We start from the raw sequence: 22,280 nt of genomic DNA, 5'->3' as shown, positions 1-22,280 counted from the left end.
CAGCCCAAAACAAATATTCTATAGCAAAAATGTTGGTAACCGAACTGGCACCCAATGACCTGCATTGGTTTCGTGTCCATACAATAGAAGCGAACGGGTACCGCTGTTGTTCGGTTGCCAACATTCTTCCAAAGATCTTCCATTTGTGTTTTGAGGAAGAAAGAAAGTCATACAGGTTTAAAATGACAAAACGTTGAGTTGACAACGTTCATTTTTGGGTGAACTATCACTTTAAGCTCCTTTTCAACCACTGCGGTTAAAAAGTTATAAAAGTGACCATTTGACTCATGTACAGTGAATTAGGATATTAGTTTGTTTTATACAGAAAAAAACAACGTCTTCAGATTTGGAAAACAAATAAAAGTGACTAAATACTGATAACATTTTTATTTTGGGCGAAACTGTGTCATAAAGATGCCCGGCGGTGCTCTCCTCTGAATTCCGTCCTGCATGGCTGCTACCTCATTACAGCAAAATTCACCCATTGCCCTCCTGATGTGCCACACTAACCAACGTTCAGCAACATTACTCAGTGATGCTGGCGCTGTCCAAGCCAAGCAGCCAACAGCGTGCCGGCTCTCTCCTTAAATACTCAAATCTGACTAATGCCTACTGAGTACAGCCATCAGCGCGCTCTCCTCGACTCTGTGTTCGCTACACTCGCCGTTTTCAGCGCCCGCTAACCTTTCATATGGAAATCGGTCCTGTGAGTCCAGGGGCCATGCGGAGTAATGGGAAACTATTAAAAATCTGGTTTCCAGCATTGGCATCTTTTAACATGCTTTAGTAAGCTGAAATGTCAGGGGGAGCCCTGAACAAGTGTTTGTTTTAATGAGGGTTGCTCGCGATCAGCGTTCAACAACACGCAGGGTCTGTGCTTTGAGATTGAAAGCACGCTTCCATCCTCACCGCCTTGTTTATTTTTGGGTCTTGCAGCCTTTTTGTTTTATAGAACAGTAGAGGCAGAGAAGAAACTGAGGAGGAGAAGGGATAAGGATATGACCCAGGATTTTGCATACAGGCTCATATACAGGCCAACAGCTCATGTATACAGTACTAAAATAGATAAACTACATTGTTAAAGAGATCCACCCCAACAATGTCAAACTCGTATTACTTTCTTTCCTTTACAAAAGGAGATATTTTGAATGATGTTGGTGACCAAACAACTCTGACCCCCCATTGACGGAATACAAAAGACATTCCTCAAAATATCGTCTTTTGTATTCAACATAAGAAAGAGTCACCCACAGGTTTTGAATGAAATAAGGAAGAAGAGAAGATGACAGATTTTTTGGGGGGTGAACTATCCCTTTAAAACTAAAGATAATATTAAGGGTTCATCTTCGGTTCCCCAACAAACCTTTGAGTCAGTGATTCCTAAAAGGGTCATTTCCTTCTTACCTTTTTATAGTCTGAACAATAAAAACCCTTTTATGCAAACTGAAGTCCTCTGTGGCCTTTAATGGTTCTTTATGGAACCATAAAACTTGAGAAGGAACATTTTATAGACATTTACTTTTAAGAGTCGAAGAAAAGAAAAAACGAGTAGGAATATTTTCATTCGGATCTGTGCTTAATTCTCTTGAAAATGCCATGATCTGAGCTCTATTTACATCTAACGCCAGCCAAAATAACCCTATTAGGCGTGCCGTGATGCTCCATTTCACTGAATGACGACGTATTGATTTGTTAATAGCACCAATCGAACATCATTTCCTGGTGTAATGACCGAGACAAAGAAGTTATCGAGGGAAGGAATGCCATAATCAAGAGAACGGTGGTCGGTTGGCACTTTAACAAAAGTCCTCAAGAGACACCATTAGAGTCACCGCTGTTGAACTGGAAACACAATTAACACACACTGATCTCTATGGTGCGCGTCTCGGGGATTTTGACGTCGGCTCATGTCCAGTAAAGGCATAGAGCCCGTCTGTTCAGACAGCGCACAAAAAGTCTGATGCTTCTCACACCAGATCTGAAATGTACAAACCAGCTTCCAGAGCTGCACCCCCGCCCTGATCTCCTACTTCAGCCCACACACGGAGGGGTATTTTTAGCGTATCACCCTGTCTCTGAGATGGAAAGCATAACTCCCCCTCTGCAGGCTGGGACTGCTGGGGCTCTGTTATTTTAATCCAGACTGGAAAGAGAGAGAGAAATAGAAAAAAAGAAGGGAGTGAGTCATCGAGAGCTACCTTTGTGTCACTTTAGAGTCTTCACCACCACCATCCATCTATCTATATGTCTGTCTATTTGTGCTCTCTATCTTCTTTGTGAAAGACAATTTATAAATGAGATTTTATCTAATATGGCAACCTTCACAATTGATTTGTCACGCAAAATTTAGGAGACACACTGATATGAAAAACATTACGAATGCTGACTGGTGTAATGGGAGAAAATTAAATGATGATTCTAATTGAAGGAAACCGGATAGGAAGGTTAGCAATGTTTTACAGCAATTAGGTGATTTTGCTTTATTATTTAGTGACGTACTTTAAAAATCAATAGTCAGGTTACATTGCATGACCTTGCGGAGCGACCCTGACAAACAAACAGCTGGCTTGTGATGTCCACCAGTGGAAAGCAATAAAAGACAAAAGACAAACAAAAACGGGCCAAAGTCTACGAGGGAATATTCACTTACCTAAAATATACAAAGGTCTGTGGGGCTATATTCCTTCCTACATAAGATGAGGGAAATTACATTTACCACACCATACAGTGTAACATTTAATTGTAACATTGTACATTGTAACAAAAAATATTTTGGCAAGATAAGTGAGATTTATCAGGTATTGTTATTAGTATATTTAAAGGTGCTGTGTGTCATTTTTATGGAGAATCTATTGACAAACATGGAATTTAATATACATAACTATGTCTTAAGATGTGTACAAAGACCTTAAATAATGAAGCGTTATGTTTTTATGACCCTAGAATGAGTTATTTCTATCTACATATAGCACGGGTACCCTCACATGGAATTTGCCATGTTTCTACAGTGCCCTAAATGGACAAACTTTTTGTAAAAAAGTTTTCCCCCTCAGGAAAGGGAAAAACATCTTAGTTCTGTGTCAGCCACCATAGTGCTTCGAAGGGGAGGGTTAGGGGTGGAGTAACCCCTTAGTTGCAATTCGCAACCACACCACTAGATTTCGCTAAATGTCATGAACTGGACCTTTAAGGAGTCAATATTACTTGACTTTAAAGGTCTTATTTTGGTTTATGTAGTGTCCAACAACACGTTTACGTACATACAAGCTGTAAAAACACTATTATTTGGTTTTAATAGGCAGTTTTCTTAGCTTGCTTCTTGACTGACTCTCAAATTATTCATTCTGCAAATAAACGGTCTAATCCCCTCCTTGTCGCCACCGAGGTCCAGATTGTGTGTATTATGGTCAAAACAAATCTTTTGTAGACTTTTTTTGCATTTGTACTGGCTATTATGGCAACCTCAAACTGCACACATTATGCTTATACCTTTGGGTTCCATAATAAATATTAACTAGCCAGTCAAAACAGCACACTAGTCTAACTCGCAATACCACTGCCATTAGCTACAGTGGCTCACCGGAAGTTCACAAACAGAATTAAAACAGCTCAAAGATGGCGGCGCTCACATTTACGCCAAAAATAAGCTGGATGGTAGGCAAAAAACAGTAGTCGAACAAATAGTATGTCCGAATTGTTAGTATTCACAAAACAGTAGGCAAAATTTTGACGTACGTATACTTATGTTGCGTCCAAATAAGCCTACTTAACTACTTTGTAGTAGGAGAAAAAAATAGTTGAACAGAGAAGTATGTGTCCGAATCGTCAGTATTCATAAAAGAGTAGGCGAGAAATTCCCTGATGGCGTACTGGTTACGCCCAGATTCTGAAGCACTCAGCATGGATAATTGAGATGGTTCTATATCCCATGAGCCCACGGGACAGAATACCTTGCGCATACCTTGCGCAGTCGCAGCCAACTTCCATGTACAATTAAACATGTTGTTAATTATTGTAAAGCTAATGTAACATTAACATTGACCTTGCTCTGTTCTTAAATTGACCGTGTTTTATATTGTGCATAGATTTAATTCATAGAATTTAAATATAAGGCATTGATATTGACATCAGTTTATTTACGTTTGTGTTTTGTATGTATATTTGCCCTTTACAATATTGTATATTGCTTAAATGATTCTTTAACTCGCAGATATAACAACATACATGATATTAAAAGGGTGATTATTCACAAGGTCATTTTAATCAGGTGGATTTAAAAGATACACTTTTTGCGCAATTCGACTTTTTAATCCTCTTTAAACGAATAATTACAAAATATAAATCCAAACGAAAAATGAAGAGACATGTTAAATGTTGTAGTTTTTTGGACAAGGAAACAAAAGAACAGATGAGGAGAAAGTAAAATTAATACAACAGCGTGGTCGGACGACATTTGGATAGGGTCCATGTTAAAACATACTAAGCACATAAATAAATCTTTTTTTTTCTTAGGTTATTTTTATGATCCTACAATAGAATGCATATTAGAGCAACATGGGTGTATCTACATGAGAGACATCGACCAATAGGCAGAATACAGACAAAACAATAACAAGGAGCAGTTTACAGTCCATAAACATTTTTCTGTTACAGAAAAAACATTCCATTGGCATAATCATTCTTCAAAATGTAAAATGTAAATGGACGTGTTACTGCAGAAATTTTACAGAGAAAACACATCGCAAAATCACAAAAATGTATTCCTTTTAATTTTTTACTTTTATCAATAGCATACAGCTCTACAATAACTTAAGTTGTTGCGCTTGTCATTACATCACATGACTAATCTCTGGCCCACACTCCAGTACAGTAGGTAGCGTGTATGCACCTCAAACGTAAGTTGCAACCCGCAATTAAAGAGGAAAAGAAGAAGAATTACGTCACAAGATCACGTCAATATGGCGGACGAAAGCCGATCGCATTTATACTACACCCATTCTGGCAAAACAGCACGTACCCATTTAGTCCTTGTTAAGTAAGCACTTACTGAAATGAAGTACATACTCATTGAAAATGCCATTTCGGATGCAGCCAAAGTTTTTGGGGTGAAGAGTGAAGTTTTCGTGGGCAGTCCTACAGAAAAGTATGCGGGGACCATATGTAGTGACGTAAATTTGCAGCGGTTAGCGAATCGGACTAGGGCAGGACATGTTTGCGTGGTTCAGATTCGACTCCCTTTTTTCCAAGCCAATAACTTTTGTTATTCATTCACATGCTTACTTTCAAACACTACAACATTACACACAGCATGAAATGTAATTTACATGATCTCATAATATGTACTCTTTAAAGCGGCCGTGCAACGGTGTTTCATGCATTCTTACTTCTTTACAATGTTAAACGTGCTGTCTTCTCATGCTTAACATGATGGATATAATGAACGGTTGATATAATGCTGGATTTGGAGATCATTTGAAACTGATATATGGAGCCGTCCCAGCGCTAAAAGATGCCGGACATGAACCACATGCGGTGAGTGAAACTGATGTCTGTATTTTGTTGACAATGGGTGCGCACGTGCTTTGGTTCAGCCTACCCCTCCCCCCCCCGCACACGCCATATGTTTTCGGAAACAATCATAAAGTATCTATCGTTTATAAATATGATCAAACTAAATACTCTTCGAAGATACGAAGTATGCAATACTATTCTATAGGTACTCAAGATTAATATGAGATTGGCAGGAACCCTGTGTGTCACGCCTGCTTTAAGATAATATACAAAAGAAAATAAGAGCAAACAATTTAATTGGGCAAAACCCAAAAGTAGATTGCAGAAACAAAAACTGCAATAGATTGCAATAGATTACAGTTTTGAAGAACTATTCATCAAACATAAGGAATCATTATTTTATTGCATTGTGGCCATAAATCGACATAATATAGTGGCAGTAGGTGCCTGCTCACTTTCACACTTAGTCCTACATAGGAATTACACCTATATTTCAATGGCTGAATTAACTTAACCTGAGAGGATAATAATTACGCTATTGCTAGGAAAGGCAAAAGCAAAAGCATTCATTAGTAAGAAAGACATTTATTCCATCAAGCGTTTTGTGTTTAAAGTGCATGAACTTCATTTCACCTTACGCTACAAGCTAGTCACGTTGTGTTGTTTTTTAGAAGTCTTTCTGTCAAATCCAAAAAGTCTCAAACGATTTGAGACAGAAAAATATTCAAATCAAGACTTTTTGTAGGATGCGTCAGACCGTTCCTCACAATAGCGAGACGCCGCTGGATGTCTGTCTGTAGGTGAATACGCAGCGCCCGTCCAGCTGTGAAGCCCCCTCTAAATACATTTTCTCTGAATGTTGCAGCCTTGACTTCTTTCTGCAAATAGGCATCAGTGGTCGACACGACTAGCTTTTGCTGGGTAAAGTGACACAGACTCTCTCGCTCGGAGACGCAAGATGTTTCTTATTGAATTCCACTGCTTTTTATTTATAGTGTTTTCAAGCACTTTTATAGTCCGTGTGATTTGATTGCAGTTGACGTGACGGTAGTTTGAGGCAATGGCCCGCATCATGGTGAGAAAGAGGTTTATATGAGTTTGTCATTTTATGTTTAATGATAAAAGTGGCAAGATTATTTCAGACACTCGGGTTCAGGACTGGTAGCACCGAGAGGTTCATTTATGCTGTGCATCTAGACGTATACATTATTCATCATGAACAGCATCTTTGTTTCTGATGCTGCATTTCTCTCTCTCTCTCTCTCTCTTGCTCGCTCTTACTCACACACGCTCTCACTTGCTAACAAACCAAATCACTCTCTTTTAGCTCATCTTACCTTTTCTCGCGTATCTCTTGCTTAATCTTTAACAATTTATTATGTCACTGCTCAATAGACAGAGAGTAAATTTACCTGTCCACATCTGAACACCCTCTGATAGATGACCTTCAGTCAGCGCCCAGCCAACCAATACATTAATGCATGTTCAAACTGATATTTGTAATGGGCAGAGAGCGCAAGACACAAATGGAGAAGAGAGGTTATATACTGTATACTGGGAGCAATTTTCAGATCTGCATCGGGAGGCTGTTATTGATGGAGAGATGAAAAAATATGCCTAGGTGGTAGAAATGTATCAACCGGAATAGATTTCACTTTTCTGTTTATTGTGGTAGATACATTGACGACTGTTACTTCCAAGAGAAATAAAAATCACAAATGAGTTCTCTTCAAATGTTTCTATTCGACAATGAGATCAAATGCTGAATTTTTGCATAAAAGTCTATCGCAACTCACATTCTTCTACTGACAAATGGTGTGAGTCACCCATTGAACAAAGGCTTCGAATGTGGTTCATCCAATTAGAATTTAGAGATTGAGCTACAGACTTCATCTTATAATATTAGTTTTCCTCTTATGAGTCTTGTCTTGTCTGTTTTTAACTGTTACATAATGGCAAGCTGTTTGTGCACTGATGCCAGACGTATTCATATGTTATGAATAATAATCTTCTGGTTTAGATCTATTAAGGTTCAAATGAATAGAGAGAATAAAAAACCTACCTCTGAGTACTTACTGTAATCTGTGCACTAGGTTGTACACAAATTGCGTTCACCATATGTTAATTGAATATATAAACAATTTTGAAGGATTCACAGGAAAAAAATATATATAAGAGAAGACTATACATTTTCATTTAACAGCATTTCTAGATTCCAGAGCCATTCCAGTCCAGTGTCTGTTGAATTCCTATAACATCAAATAAAAAAGTGATAAAAATCTAGATTATTGCATGAAAAAATAATTTTGAACTTCTCCTAAATACATGTAGAAATATAACTGTTGCCTAAATGTGAATATGAACTTGTTTCTTTGCAGTATTAGAGGTCTGAAAAGATCCAGAGCATCTTTTCTGTTTTTTCACATATTTCTTCAATTTATATTTTCTGCAAATAAATGCAAATAGAAAGAATATTTTTATTTGACATTTGGGAGAAATATTGTAAGTAGTTCACAAAATGAAAACAAAGATAATTTTACCTAAACACATACCTATAAATAGTCAAATTTATTTCGAACGGGTCCCTATTTATTGCGGCTGTATATACACAATCTCACAGGAATTTGTACATATTTTGATATTACAGTAGTTGTACATTTTAGTATGATTTGCCGTTTTCCCTGTCACTTTAGAGTTAAAGGCTGATTTCAAATCACCAAAACAGACACACCCCACCCCCATCTTTCGCTTCCGTTCCTGTGCACCTCACTGCTGATTGGCTACAATGTAGTTTTGATACTCGGCCCGACTTTGTCTAAACAAACGTAATTCGGAAATCGGACACCCCGTATTTAAGGGGAGCGTAAGGGGTGGGCCTTCAATATCTGTATTAAAAGTCATGCTGAGTGACACTGAATCAAAAGCGGAAACTTGTGTCCATAAAAACACCAATCAACAGAATATACATTTTGTGACTGGCTTATTTTATCTTAAAATTACTCATACAGCATAATTTCGGTCGTAAAAAAGGCCTGTATGTCACAAACAAAGACCCCAGATGACGCTCTTGGAAGTCTCTTCTACAGCATATGGCAGAGAGCATGTATGGGCTGTCGACCAGCAGTATGGTCAAACAGACTGGTCGTCTCCCACTCTGTCCACAGACACATGTAAAAACTCACTGTGCTCGCACATGGGGACGTATACTCACAAACATGTGACACGTGCTTTTCGCGTCCAAATACATTTCCCTCATGTTATGAGAAGAATCCGCAAATATTGTGGATTCTATACACTGAGTGTATATAGACTACAGAAAGAAACGTGAAAAAGCCAGCATGACAAGCTAATGGCGGCTATTACAGTAAAACATAGGTTACTGAAGGATTTTAAAGGAACTCTGGTGTTAAGTGCAATGCCCTGATAAGGAAGTGATGCCACACCCTTTGGAGAGGTATTGTGAGATAGCACGCATAAACATAATGCTTTTCATGTGCGTTAACATTGACACTTTGGTACACAAACAATTTGGAGGTCACAAAACGTTAGCTGCAGAAAGGTAATGGGTTCAATTTCCGAATGCATTCATGCAAATGTGTGACGTGCACATGGCACTAGATGGACCTCTACCATTTTTGTTGTGTGTGTGATGTGAAATAAAAAAAGCTCAATGTTTTTTTGGACTTAAACTTAGGTTCCTGGAGGCAATACCAATGGCTTTCCAATTCGAAACTGACTTGCCTTAAAGGGACTTTGACACGGTTCGCATGCCTTACCATCCAATTTTTTCTTTTCAAAGCAAAATTCAGAAGTGATGTTCCATTCACACCAGATTCCGATGCGAGTTGGATTTAATCGTATTATAAGTGGAGCCCGAGGCCTCCTATTTATAGCTTTCGCAAAGAGGCGGGCTGGACCCGCGGGGTCATGTTGCTGTGGCCTGAAACATGGGCCAATCACAGCTGGAGCCAACCTCCAATTCGATTCGGCCAAATGGAAAACCGGTGTGAATCTGTTATGACAGCGGCCATCGCTGGCATCACTACTCCTCTCATCTGCCCAACCTTTCCACTCTTTCTCCTGCCCCCGTCGCTCACCCTCATCCATTTTTCCCCTCTGTGTTCTCTGCCTGTTCCTTTCTTCGGTCCACCTGTCTCTCTCTACAAAATGCCCAGACTTCGCGTCGGCTCCCATCACCACAACAGGATTTAAACACAGACGACGACAAGTGCCCTAATCTGTCACGGGCGATAAGCATCTCGGGAGCAGAAGGAGAGGGGGCGGGGCAGAGCACGTCCATGTGTGTGTCAACATCACATTCCACGGAGATCCATTAATTCACGTTGTTTATCATTCGCTTGGCATTCTGTGTCTGCGAGCATAACATAAGTTACACAAATACACAGCTGGGATGAGTTTAGTAGCGTTAGAGGGCCATACAAGGCCTGACCACCAGCACGGCTCACACACGCCCAGACAGACACGTAAACATGAGCAAAAGAGACGGGAGAATTGGGGAAAAGTAGGGCATGCGAGCAAAAGAGCCGACTGCGATAATCTGAATTTAAGAGGGAAAAACAAGGTCTCGCTGTGCTCACTGTTGATGGTAATGAATTACCCTTGTAGGACTTATCATTGGCTCTCAGCCCGTTTCCTATATCACAGGAAAATTTAATTCCTTCTCTTTTCCAGATGTCCAGACCCCAGGTGCCTGTCACAGAGTGGTGGAGCACGGCACTGCCGGTGAAATCTCTCCCCGCCTGCTGCTTCTAACCCGAGAATCCATCCAGAAGAAGAGAAAGAGATCACGGATATAGGGAGAATAAATTCAACCCCCGCATTTAAAGGAAGGCACATGAGGCATTTTAGGCCTTTAAATGCTATGAGCACTGAGATTTCATCCCATCACTATTCCTGTTTGGGACAGGACTGACAGATCAAGCACTAGCTGTGTCAATCCCTGGTATAAAAATGAAGAGACGATTTTAAAATTATTTCAGTTTTTCTGAATTTACGTTATATACTGGACATGCACTGATACTAAATTTCTCCACCGATACCGATAGCCAAACTTTTAGAGCGATGTCTGTAGAATAATTAATTTTAATTTGCATGACCTAAATTCTGAAGATTAAAACAATATTTCTTAACTTTCTGAATGTTATTAATTCATATAATGACTATTAATGTTGAACTTGAAACTGGTGATGTTTCTTAACATTTTCTATGCACAGAGCACAAATTCATTGTATTTTCCTGTCTTCTTTTGCTTGACCGGATATACTGCTCTGATCATCACCTGTTTTTGAACTATTGGTCAAATGCTGTTATTGGTCAATACCGATTACTGGCCGATATAACGGTGCATCTCTAAATGTACATTTATGTGTTTAAGTAAAATTATCATTTTTGTTTCATTCTGTGAAGTATTGAGAACATACTTTCCAAATTCCAAATTAAATATGTTGTTTATATTGTGACCCTGGGCAAAAAAACAGTCTTTTGGGTCAATTTTCAGAAATTTGGATTTTTACGTCATCTGAAAGTTGAATAAACATGCTTTCTTTTGATGTATGGTTTGTTAGGATAGGAGAATATCTGGCAGAGATACAGCCGTTTAAAACTCTTGAATCTGAGCGTGCACAAACATCTAAATATTGAGAAAATTGCTGTGGAAGTTGTTATTCAGAGGCACTGTAGCAAGCCATCCCCTCACAAAAATAAAGTTTTTATATATTTATGGTAGGAAATTTACTGAATATCTTCATGGAATATAATCTTTACTTAATATACTAACGATTTTTTGGAATAAAAGAAAAATCGATATTTTTTTCCTGTGCTACTTAAAGCGGCCCTGCAACGACTTGTCATGCATTCTGACTTCTTTACAGTGTTAAACGTGCCGCCTTCTCATGCTTAACATGGTTGTATTATGTAGTATTTTTGTTTTCGATACACTCCCCCAGCGATCGTACAGGTTTCGGAAAAGTTTTTTTCGAACATATAAAAGTGTTTCGCAACAACTTTTCTTAGTCCCTTATTGGACAATTCTCCCAGAAAAGCGCATTGCCACAGGAGAGCAGGAAAAGGAGCTTGCGCTGACATCACTTTCACTTGTGTTCAGGAGAGAGAGAGAGAGAGAGAGAGAGAGAGAGAGAGAGAGAAAGAGTGAGAGCATACGTTCGCGAAGTTCAGGTGTTTGTTTGTTCACTACATTTGAGTGATGAATGTTCTATAAACGGTGGATATAACGCTGGATTTGGATATTAAAAATTGCCGGAAAGGAACCACATGCGGTGAGTGAACCTGATGTCTGTGTTTTGTTGACAATAGGTGCGCACGTGCTTTGGTTCAGCCTACCCCTCCCCCCCGCACGCGCCATATGTTTTCAGAAACAATCATAAAGCTCATATTTATGCTTTAAAAACATGTAAAACATTGTATTGTGTTTGAGTTAAAAATGAATAAAGGACGAAATAATGCCTTGTTTTATTATTAAATGTGTCTTTGAATTCTTTCAGGCTTTGCTGTCGGATGCCTTTACAGTATGTCATTCTTGAGGTTTGATTTTGTTAAGATTCCACAGACAATGGACTTGAATTACTACAACACATGGAGAAATGGTCTTTTCATTTTTGTAGCTGTAGTATATCATTTTTATCCCCTGCTTAAAACGAATAAATACTTTTAGAGCGCAGACCTTTTCTCTCTAAAGTATATTGGAAATCTAGTTAAAACAACTATATAAAGCAGTGTTTCCATGCATTAAAGTAAATAACACTGTCACTTCGGGGGAAATTGTGACACAATATCAATGGGAATGGAAGCCGTAGCCACTGTTGTTTAGTGCCATAAATTACTTGCTGTTTAGGGCGTGCAGACACAATGACTTATGTCTGGGAGCGACATCATGTCAGGGCGGTAATAACAGCCGATCATTTTTATGACCAGTATTAGCTTTGGCATTTCAAATGACCAGAATTATTCATTGTTACATTGTTACATCGTTCATTATTAAATTATTGATGTAAATGAGTCACGTGGTATTCGTGTTTGTGAATTTGTATCGTAAATCTGTTTCCATCAAGATTTATTCTATTATTGGCGTTTTTATGTGATGGAATTCACATTAAAAATATATGCAGATGTAAACTCATCTACTGAGGTCAAGAGATGAGTAAACGCTCGGGACACTCCAGAGGGAACTAAACAGTGTCCATTACTGTAACTCAGCCCTGTGATGTACTGAACAGATGAGGGTGACATGTCGATAGAAACAGTGCTCCTGCATCAATAATGCAGTGGCTTTCTAAGTTTGTCGTGATTTATCCTCTGTGGTGGGTTTTGTAAGCAACACTTCAGTTGTATTTAAAGCTCAATGGCGATGCAGCATTGTTTTGACTGCGGATGCAAGTACCATTATGAGTATCTCTGGTACCACCCCGAATCTATATTTTTCAGTACAAAATGTTTGTTGTCTGCTGGTTATGTAATGCGAGTGACTCAGAAACAGCCATTTCCGGTTCAGTTCACACACACGACCAGACCACAGTTAACTCCAGCCGAGCAGACCAACACATCTTCTCGGTTTTTCTTTATATAAAATTCATTTTCATTGTTTCGTAGCCAGTTGAAATCTCTTAAACGTGACACGATGGGCCAGGAAATATTAAAAAGAATAAATCCACCAACAAAGCTTTAATTCTATGCGCTTTGTTGTATGGAGCTGTAATGTTGTCTAGATGACTAATGGTTAACATTATCAACTGGACACATACATTTGCAAGCTAATTTGTTGCATGTTAGCAAAAATTAATGTAATATCATCTTGGATCGTGCTTCGGTACGACAGTCAGAGCCATATTCAGCTGATAGTGCAGCCATCTGTGCTTCCCCGGTGAGCAGGATTGCCACTTTCTCATAATTACCCAGTGGGTTGAAGCCAGTCTATCTCCGGCCAGTGCTTCACAAAGTTGACACAGCGACCCGCTTTGCATGTTTAGAATGCAGCAGGATACATATGAAAGGTAGCTAACCTAATAATGGACAAAATGGGATTAGTCTGACTTGTTGATGAAATGTTAACCTTTTTGCTATTTAGATTTGATGGCTGTCACAAAGTGTTTGTCGCATCAGCTCAGGTTATGACTACATATATCAATAACAGCAGCAGGTCCAATTTTCATAAAAGGGATCTAGTACTCTGCTAATGTGAAATTGTTATTAGTTTAGTGACATGAGTCTTTTGTGAGTCCTTTGGTCAATTTGCATGCTGTGAGTTTTTGAGCACAGAACACACATGGGACTCTGCTTAAACAAAATGTTCTTCTGTGTAACTTTTATTTTATTAATATACTATTTTTGTTTGGTTTACCTCCCTTGCATGTAATTCATTTGTTCTGTGTCACTTATTACTAATGCATACATTTTGGACACTGGGTTGTTTACTATCGTTTCCAGATTGGCAAATACTCAAAAGCGCTGACATAACACTAAAAAGTGTCAGTTTTGAGCGATCTTAAACCTGATTGGCAGATTAAACAAAAAAGCGAAGTTTTAGTGAAAGAATGTAATTTAATTAACATTTCATACGGTAGAAATGTTTTAATTTATTTCAGGTTGACAATATTATCATGGTATCTATTTTACTGTTTCTAATGCTACCAGTCAAATTGATCTTCAGCTTTGTTTATTTTGCATTTTTCATACTTGATCAAAGAATTACACTCAAATTAGAAGTGCAAGCAGAGAGAGAGAGAAAGAGAGAGAGAGAGAGAGAGAGAGAGAGAGAGAGAGAGAGAGTGTTTGTATCCATTGTGTCCCCAGGCAAAATGTTGACAGGTGCTAAGTTATTTGTTATAATACTGTCATATGGCTAGAATTAACACAATATTGATACTCTTTCCTTATAAAATAACGATTGTAGTCCATATCGCTATAACGTGACACCCCTGACATGTGTATTGAAAACATTGCTCCATCACATTTTTTCAGCCGAAGCTGTTCTTACATTCTCACAATAGATTTAGTTTGAACCTGATCTAAAGCATACAAGTCCCTTGCGACATTATCAGGTAGATGTCATGATCCTTCATGTGGTTGTTTTTCTAGTTTGGACTGACAGGATCATAACAATCCCGTGTCTTGTGTTTGTAAGCATTGTTTGATTCTATGTGCCATGTGTACTCCTGTCTTGCGTCTTAGCCCCGACCCCTCTTTTCCATATTCATTATTCCATTATCAGTTCATGCCCTCTTCCCTCGTCATGCCTATTTTGTTCCTCTCCTATTTAATGCCCTTGTGTTTTTTGTACTGTGCTGGATCGTTTGTCTTCATCCCCGTCTTGTCCTGTTGCCCGTGGTCTGTTTGTAAGTTAAGTATAAGTAGCGTTTTATTTTGTTAAAGCATGTTTTCCCCCTCAAGGGATTTTGAGTTATCCTCTGTCTTCATGTCTAATAAAGTGTTTTTGTTGAGAGCTGTCTGCATTTGGGATCTGTTTCATGTCAGTTTCATGACAGTGAATCAACATAAGGGAGCGATTCCAAACACATTGAACTCGGGGACTCTTTTCATATCCCTCCATGTTAGCCAATCTCAAACCCCAGGTGTGCTAATGCACTCAGTTGTGCTTTGATTTGTGTGCGGTCCCCAGTCTGATCTAGCCTCTCCCCTGTGTGCTTTCTCCCGCCAGCTTACCCCTCCATTGCTTTGACAACTGTCTTTGTGATGTCCCTGGCGTTGTTATGCGTGTACAATGCAAATGCACATTTTTACGTGAGATCTGTGCGAGTGACATCTTATAGACACAGGTGTCTTTTCTCTCTCAGAACCGCAGCCCACCGAGACCACAGTCCAGAGCACTTACGCACATACACACGCATTCAGACATGCTTACATGCCCCGAAAGAGGGTCCAACATCCCTTGACGGATGTCACTACACAGCTTATCATCAAAAAGTGCGAATGGGACTGAAGGCTGCCGCTGTGGAACAGGTTGATTCGGGTTGTCTGTCTGATAACAGGCTGAATTCAGGACTCTTCACACCTCCGCGCATATCCGACAGGCCCCTTGCGGAATACTGCTGTGCCAACGTATAGCAGAGGCGAAGAGTACTGTGATAACTGACCTCTTTCAGACTACCGGCATGGGAATTGAAAACGCCTCTATAGATTAAGTACATGTATCAATATATAAACTGTTGGAAAGATGTTATGGTTGTACGTTCTCGTATTACAATAGAGGGTATTACACAGTGTAAGAGCACATATTAATGCTGGGCACTTTGTTAATTATATTGGAAGCTATTTAGTGTTTGGTGCTTGTGTCTGGTCTAAACACGATGGGAGTGGTTGTTTTTTAGGGTTGACAACTGACCAGGTGCATTAATTAAATAATAAGCAGATGTGTAGTCAAAGATGTGCATATAATGCCTATTTTAAAATGTCTTTGAATGTGCACACTGCAAAAATGAATTTCTTACTGAGCATTTTGTGTTGTTTTCTATAAAAATTATCTACAAAATTCTTAAATCAAGAGATTTTGTTTTGTTTGATGAAAGAAACTTGCTTATTTTAAACATAAACTTGCTTAAAGTGAAAGTTGCTTATGGTGATAGTTCCCTATAACAAGAAGGAAAGTCACACAGTTTGAAATGACAAGAGGGTGAGTAAATGATGACAGAATTTGTACTTTTGGGTGAACTGTCCCTGTAATTGGTATTATTTCTTCCGTGAAACAAGACTAAATGTGTTAGATCATTTCCTTGTCAAGTCCATGCATCTTGATTTAAGAATCTGTTGACCAAAATGCTTAGAAATAAATTCATTTTTTGAAGTCCAGGAGATTGCTATTTTAAGTCTTTGTTTTTCATTAGTGTTACTTAAAGGAAAGCATGCTATTTTTGCACTACTGTCAGGCTGGTTATTTTCTTAAGATGAATGGTGTTATCGTTTTCTTTGTAAAAATTTTTTTATAAAATAAGTACCTTTTATTTATCAAATATTTAGTTCACAGGATTGTCATTAAACCCCACCGGGCAAAAAAAACAATACAGTGACAAGTACTGTGATATAAAAGTACTCCTGATACATCCTGAAATTAAAGTTTTTTTATGATAAATAGTGAAAATAACGGTTTAATTCACACCACATTTGATTGGTTTCTACACATTAATTCCAATCTTTGACTTTATGAAGATTTAAAGATCATCACCTTTACATTATGTAGGATGATTAGTGTCAAAAATACTAGCTTTAGCAGGAATGTCACAGACTGGCTCGCATATAATACTACTTATCAAAACAAAGTCAATTTGTCTCAATGCAATTATGAAACTACAGTATAAACACAGGCAATTTTGAATACTCTATAAGAAACCGGCGCATTTACTTTAGACTTGAATTCAATCCTTTAATCATATCTGTCACAGTGGCCGTTGTGTGCTGTGGAAAACTCTGGTTTCTCAATCCTCCAGGCTTTAGGAACAGCGATACGGGCAGGTCAAAACAGGGTGAGTGTTTTGCAGCTAAACAGATGTCACTAACCATAATGTCACGTGCCCAAACCTGAGGGCCGACCTTATTCATGATGCTGCAGTGCATGCTTTATATTATAAACTGGATGCATCTTAAGCTTTTTCAACAGTAGGTTGCACCACCGATTTACCAGGTCGACTCCTTTTCACGTTATATCATATCTGAATTTAATTCTATAGCAGTTTATTTGTGAAGATTTGAGATGCATTGTCAACAGGCCTATTATTTAATTGCTTGATTATCAAGTGCATATTGTGAATTGTGACTCCAACCACTCCAAGTTTATCCACTTGTGCAAATTTGCATTTGTAATACAATGAGAGATTGCCAAGCAATAGCTTTTTGCAGGAATTATAATGTGTTCTCCAGGTGATTTTTTGCACAGAAAGATCTGGGCAAGGTCAGTCAGACAAGGTCTCACCCCGCAAGCAAGGAATAATCCCATTAATGATATGTCCCTAGGCTTTAACTTGCTAATGATTGTGTAGATTCCAGATAGCCACGCTAATAACAGGCAGCCAGAGGTGGGTAGTAACGAGTTACATTTACTCCGTTACATTTACTTGAGTAAGTTTTTGAAAAAATTATACTTCTAGGAGTAGTTTTAAATCACTATACTTTTTACTTTTACTTGAGTAGATTTGTGAAGAAGAAACTGTACTCTTACTCCGCTACATTAGGCTACAATAAGCTCGTTACTTTTCTTTTGACCTCTTTAAAATTCTACGCGTCATTGTTTTATTTTGACAGAGAGTGAGACTTCTGCCAAAGGCTCTACCATGTGACTGTGTTTCACCAATCAAACGTAGTTGCGCAGTCTCGTCACGTGACCATACTCAATCTCAGCGGTGTTCGGCGGGACGGGTTAGTTTACAGTCGTAGCAAAACTAAAATGTCACAATCAACCATCGGCAATGCAGACACAGCCGAGGAGGAACACCCCTGTCCTCATATTGAAAGCATGTTTACTTTAATAAAAAGTGCGAAACAGCAGCTACATTATGCGGTGTCTTCTGTGTCTCCCAAAACAAACGGACATTTCAGCATTCAAAAACTCAACATCTAATTTGAGGAAACATGTAGCGGTTTGTGTTCTAAAATCGTTTTTTTTTTTGCTGTGGATAGACGAATGTTTGTCTTTTAGGTAACATATGTTTTAAACATTTCCTATATATATTATGTGTGGAACGGTACATGTATTTGCATTGAACCGAAATGGTATGGGCGTCACGGTTCGGTGCATACATTTAACTTACACAGAAAATAACTTACACGGTATAAAAATAAATAAAACTCGCGTGCAAATTAATTAATATAATGCAGAACTACTGTTAGATACGTGGGTTCTTTAGGGACACTTAATCTGTAGTCCCGCTTTAGCTCTGAAGCGGGCTGCGTTTGCATTGCAATGCTTTAGTATGTTGTGTGAGAGAGAGAGAGAATGACGTGGGCGCTATCGAAAAGTCACAAAGTGTTTAGGCTACTTATATCTGTGTGTGTGTATGAGGCGTGGGCAATATCGAACAGTGGAAACATAAACATTTTCCATCATTTTGTTTATGCAGGACATCATTCAAACTGCAAAGTGTTGAAGTTACTGTTAAATAAAATTTTAAGGAAAACAAATATATTAATCTGAAATGTAGCAAATTAACTTTCAAATTAATTGTTATTTTAATTTAATTTAGACTTTTCAGTCATCAAGGACTCCTGTTCACTGAAAAACGATCACAGCTTCACAGCAAGAACCTTGAGAACCAACTACTGTTGAAGCTTAATAGTGACATCACTGAGTAATTCTTTTGTGAAGTTGTTTGTTTCTGCATTTTTTGTCACAAACACACACACACACACTCTCTCTCTCTCTCTCTCTCTCTCTCTCTCTCTCTCTCTCTCTCTCTCTCTCTCTCTCACACACACACACACACACTGTATTTGTGTCTGTCTGATTGAATGCTTGTTAAAAAATAAATCAGACGTTACTCAACAGTTACTCAGTACTTGAGTAGTTTTTTAACCAAGCACTTTTTTACTCTTACTCAAGTAATTATTTGGATGACTACTTTTTACTTTTACTTGAGTCAAATTATTCTGAAGTAACAGTACTTTTACTTGAGTACAATTTTGGGCTACTCTACCCACCTCTGCAGGCAGCAGAGATGAAGCAACGGAAGCCGCAGGTATCTTGAGAGCCGCCGAACACGTCCGGCATGATCCGAGAGGAGGGTGAGCTAGTGTAAAGCGTGATGGGGAACTGATGGATGACGGCGAGAATGGAAGGGCTTCGGTATCATTTACAGGGCTGTACCCGCAGGGACCGGGAGAAGTAATAAATGATGGCACAAAGTCTCATGGCAGGGGCCTTCATTCAGCCACCGGGGAACGGGACGCATGGGTGAGACCAGTCTGCCCTTGCGCTGAGGATCTCTGCGGACATCCACGAGAGTGGGATGAAATTATAGATTTAAAGATAGCCCGGCAGTGTGATTAACTCGGCGATAGCGCGAGCGAGGGGCACGTGGGCACGGGAGAAGAGAGACGCGCAATGGGGGGGCCTAAAAAGGCAAGCCTGGAAAAGACAAAGCCAAACTCAGATGATAAGGAGGAGAGAAAAGCAGACAGCTGAGATCGAAGTCAGTAATTACCGCACACAAAGAGTCATACGGACTGCGAAAAAAGAGAAACGCAGAGCTGGTGAATGCACATGTGTTCTCAAAGCCAGATGTATTAGAGAGAGACACTCATCTGTCAAAAGAGAAAGGAGGGGCCGGAGACGCCAGACAATAACACAGATACTCAAGCGTCGTGAGCTTCAATAAATCAGAGAGGGATTGGCGGGGCAACAAAGATGACATTTCAAAGAAACAGAAAAAAACACTCAAACACATGATGCGCTGCATGTTAAGTGCTTTGAAGAATAGAAATTAAGAGATTCAAGAGGCAAGCTCGGGCAAATAAATATGGAACCCAGGTAAGCAATAGGCAAGAGCAAAGATTGATTTTATTCATGTATAATGGAGATGCGGTGAGATAAGCAATTATCTAAGATGCTGATCGGAATGTTTGTATTAATTTACAACATCATACAGTTTGACTATAAACTCGAGTATAGGTGAGAGACAAAGCAGACAGAGAAGAGCAAAACAAAAAAATGAACAGGCAAATGAAAGGTGGCCGGTAACCAAATATAAATACTCATAAACAATACAAATACTCATAAATAACAACTAAGAGCAATGTGACGTATGGGAAATCTTTACCATATCACTTTTGGGTTCTCAGAGGTGGCAGGTTATTGAAAGTGTAAATCCACGACGCATTTATCAGCAATAAAGCATTCCCCTCAGCGTAATAAACCAACACAGTGCGCATTACAGAATTAAAGAACTTCCTTTAGCCTTTTTGGGTGAAATGTATCTATTTTACACAACCACAAAATGTAACCATAGCAACAGAACTGCAGGATGAGCTGTTCTTCTGCTCAGCGTCGGTCATTCTCTCCTCAGTGGTAGCATCCAAGAATGCGCCGGGGAAAGGGACGCGTTCAATAACACTACACGAAGGTAAGGTTGTAGAAGGTGCGTATATCGGAGAAGTAATTTCACATGAAGGAAATAAGACCTGCCAAATACTTCGCCATCTGAGGAACCGGCCTCCTATCACGTTTTAATGACTCCTGTGTTTGGGAATACAAGTGACAGACCAAGTTTGATATTTCAGTGGGAGTTATGAGTTAAAAAGCGAACGAGTAAAACAAGCGCCAGCTGGGAGGAAATAAACAGAAGGGTGTGATTAAATCAGGTAAAAAAATACTGACACGGAAATGAACATTTGAGTATGATCAATCATCAGATGGGTTCTGTTATAGCGCTTCATATAAATCTGTCATCACGAGTGGGAAATAAAAGTATAAAAGTATCAAAAGTATTGTCATGGGAGGGTACTGCACGATGGGTTTTTCTTTCCCTCAGAGATTTAGTTTCACTCCCTGAAACAATGTCTGCAGATCCACAGAGAACGAATGACTTCTCTGCTTGGCGAGATTGGTCACATCGGCTCTGGTAATTGAACTGAGGGCAGATACCCCCCTATGGGTTTACTTTCTATTTAACTTACCCTCTTCTTCTGGGAATTCACAGATAAGACTGCACCAACAAACAACAGGCAGTATCCCCAAAAATAACCCAATATCACAGATCACTTACTGTAGGGGTGGATATCTGAGCAGCTGATGTAAGCTTGGCATGAAGGGACATGAACTCATAAGTATTGCGAAACAACATTAATGCAGCGTTGGGAATGCAGCTGTGTATGAGGTTGATATGAGTCTAGCCTCAGGCCCAGAGAAACAGATGACATGAGGGACTCAAACAGAATATTACTTGGTCTCAGTAAGTGCACAGAGGGGGCGAGTGACCCAGCTAACATTACACATTAAACGGCTGACAGGGCGAAGACACGAGATCACCTTAATAAACAAAATAAATATAAAGATTTTTTACCGAGAGCCCACCAAACACACACTTCTGTGATGTGACGGCGCAGGCATATAGTTCATTATCATTCATATCTTCTAAGCCTCCGGCAAACATATCCAGACACACAGGCATGCATCACACGCATAGGGAGACAAACATATTGAATATACATATAGACACACAATAGCTGTTGTCAGGCAGGAATATAGTCTGAGGAATCACTTCCTGTGAATTTAAGCAATGGCACACAGAGGAAGATGCTTTGGTTGCACCACTGGCAGATACAACACACAAAACACATGAGCATTATCAAATTACTGGCGCGAGGAGCGAGACTATCCCAAAAGCCATTGACAGATCATTCTGCTTGTTGTGACATCACACATAAGGGCAACGCACACTGTCCCACCATTTCTCAATCACTCACGCCGTTACGCCCACAACTGAAGCTCAGTCAGTGCAGCTGAACTAATTCTTGGACTGGCTGTGAGCGTGTCCTGGGGATTGGAATACAAATCAGCTTTTACAATACAGTCAGGCTGAGCTGGCCTCTGTCCCGGTTGCCTGCTGCGTAGGCCGTCTGTGACCCAGGCAATACTTGACAGGAAGGAAACCGGGCCTCTGCTTTCGGCCTCCCCCGGGGCTCGTGGCCCTCACTTCACCGGTTTATCACAGTAATAATCACCTAGTTCAATGAGGTGCTACTCAGCTTACATTTCTCTTTTCCAGCGCTCCAGCATCAGTCTGTGTGCACAT

The 22,280-nt window shown here is 39.4% G+C and overlaps 1 protein-coding gene across 1 annotated transcript in view; it reads right to left on the bottom strand.

Annotated features, from left to right (window-relative positions):
• The window catches only part of LOC130425875 (cAMP-specific 3',5'-cyclic phosphodiesterase 4A-like), a 61,035-nt gene that overhangs the window by 36,679 nt on the left and 2,076 nt on the right, over nt 1-22,280 (bottom strand). The window lies entirely within an intron of this gene.

The sequence above is a fragment of the Triplophysa dalaica genome, chromosome 7 (assembly GCF_015846415.1).
Source record: "Triplophysa dalaica isolate WHDGS20190420 chromosome 7, ASM1584641v1, whole genome shotgun sequence".
NCBI lineage: Eukaryota > Metazoa > Chordata > Actinopteri > Cypriniformes > Nemacheilidae > Triplophysa > Triplophysa dalaica.
The sequence above is the reverse complement of the archived record's forward strand: the minus strand, read 5'-3'. Positions and strand labels throughout refer to the sequence as shown.